The sequence below is a fragment of the Penaeus monodon genome, chromosome 24, assembly GCF_015228065.2.
Source record: "Penaeus monodon isolate SGIC_2016 chromosome 24, NSTDA_Pmon_1, whole genome shotgun sequence".
Lineage (NCBI taxonomy): Eukaryota > Metazoa > Arthropoda > Malacostraca > Decapoda > Penaeidae > Penaeus > Penaeus monodon.
The window spans coordinates 4,524,547-4,526,764 of record NC_051409.1 but is presented as its reverse complement, the minus strand read 5'-3'; the positions used below and the strand labels follow the sequence as shown (position 1 = coordinate 4,526,764).

The following is a 2,218-nucleotide window of genomic DNA, read 5'->3' as shown; positions in this document are numbered from 1 at the left end:
TTTTTTTTTACTTCAAAAATCAATATAGTAAATTGACTTAAGGTAATATCTCAAACTGTAATATTTAAAAAAATTTTTTTTGTACACGTGAGGTCCATATATCAACCAGGAATTTCACAGATCCTTGGGGGAAAAATCCCTAATCACTAGTTCGAATCCCAAGTCTCAGTCGGGGTTGTGTACCCAGCCAGTGCTGAGGAAATTCGAAGAGAAATGCAAGTCTTATGCGCTGGCGGTTGTCTTTACGCCGCTGGTCACCGGACAAGCGACAGTTCATAGAGATTCTGACTTTTTAAAAAATATTTGGAACCTCATGTATTTGGATATTAACAAGGATTTACGTTGTCAGGTTTTTCGGATCAACGGGTGGCATGTCTTGGCCGGATATTGAGGTGAGGTCCAAGTGTGGAAAATCTCTTCATCTGTTGCTATCAACCTTTTATAATACTCTTTGTTAGGAGAAATGAAATAAATGAAATATTCTGTCGTATATTTGCTTCGTACGTCCAGTATTTCCATATTGGAATGTTTTATGCCTTTGGATTTTTTTTTTTCAAATCATGATATTTAGAAGAAGAAGAAAAAAGTGACCATGGTTGTTTTTAAAAATCTGAAATTATTCGAATCCTAAATCACAGGCGAGGTTGTGTACCGAGCCAGTGCTGAGGGAATTCGGAGAGAAATGCAAGTCTTATGCGCTGGCGGTTGTCTTTACGCCGCTGGTCACCGGACAAGCGACAGTTCATAGAGATTCTGACTTTTTGTAGTATTTGGAACGGTGTGTATGTTATATCTGGATATTAACGGGAATTTATGTCGTCAGGTGTTTTTCGGATCAACGGATGGCATGTCTTGGGAGGCCGTTAAGGTAAAATTCAGCTAACACCCTATCTTAATAATCTGTCTCAAGAAAGTATATCCTGTTGTATAGTTACGTTGCATGTCCAATATATACGTATGGGAAAGCTATAAACCTTTGTATTTTTTTTTAAAAAGCCTGATATTTAGAAGAAATATGACTATGATACTTTTTTTCAATCTTTAATTATTCGAATCCAAAGCCACAGGCGAGGTTGTGTACCGAGCCAGTGCTGAGGGAATTCGGAGAGAAATGCAAGTCTTATGCGCTGGCGGTTGTCTTTACGCCGCTGGTCACCGGACAAGCGACAGTTGATAAAAATTTACATTTTTTTTTGTAGAATGAGAAACTCTATGTATTATGTCACTATTATATATTAACATATTACTTATTTTGCCAGACGTTTTGCTGGAATGGTGGCTGGTATATTGAGATCGGATCCTGAGGTAAGAATCAGATGTTAAAATTCTCTTCATATTTCGCTATCTTCTTTTAACTATTCAGTATTTAAGAAAATGAAATATAATGGCCTTGTATTGTGTAAAAAAATGTGATCCTCTAGGTGGAGCAAAAATCACGAATAATTTTTTTTATTGTATGTCATGATACACAAATTAAATATTCAATCGATTTAGATCATCTAAAGCCTCATTATCAGTTGTTATCAGTTATTCGAATCCAGAGTCACAGGCAGGGTCATTTACCCAGCCAGTGCTAAGGAAATTCGAAGAGAAAGGAATGCCTTATGCGCTGGTAGTTGTCTTTACGCTGCTGGTCACTTGGCAGCCAACATTATTTTAATAGGTATTTTTTTGAACTGAATATTATTACATCAAGGGAATTTTAACAGTGTGAGGTATATACAGTTTCCTGTCTCTTTGTAACAGGTGCTCCATGTGGATAAAAGCTTCTACGTTGTATTACCAGCCATGAGTTTAGGACTATGGAAATACGATATATTCCTCCTGTCCACTACTGCAAAGTGTATGTGATCAGGTAAAGTTTGCATGATTAATGAGAATAATTATGGTATCACAGAAAAGGCAGGTAATATCTTAAGGACTTTTTTGGATACAGTATATTCACAAGAAATAAAAGGATTCAGTATTGTGTGTTTGATTCCTGTACCCTGGATGGTGGATAATGCATCTTGCTATTTAATGCGGAAAGTGTGTACTTCCACTGCCTCGATCTGTCTACTTGTACATTTTGTACTATGCATACTACACAATATATTCAGACTACATAATTTTATACTGAACTTAATCTGTTCAGTCTTGAAAAATGATACACTAACCTCTTTGATTGATAATAAATTTTAGGTTCTAGCAAGTCTCATGCTGAAATAAACAGAATAAT

The 2,218-nt window shown here is 36.1% G+C and overlaps 1 long non-coding RNA gene across 1 annotated transcript in view; it reads left to right on the top strand.

Annotated features, from left to right (window-relative positions):
• LOC119588489 overlaps positions 1-1,966 on the top strand; it is a 2,247-nt gene extending 281 nt beyond the window's left edge. The window contains exons 2-5 of the long non-coding RNA XR_005230098.1: positions 350-392; positions 824-868; positions 1,260-1,305; positions 1,747-1,966. This is a non-coding gene — a long non-coding RNA (uncharacterized LOC119588489). The remainder of the gene's footprint in view (positions 1-349; positions 393-823; positions 869-1,259; positions 1,306-1,746) is intronic.
• The last annotated feature ends 252 nt before the right edge of the window (positions 1,967-2,218 follow it).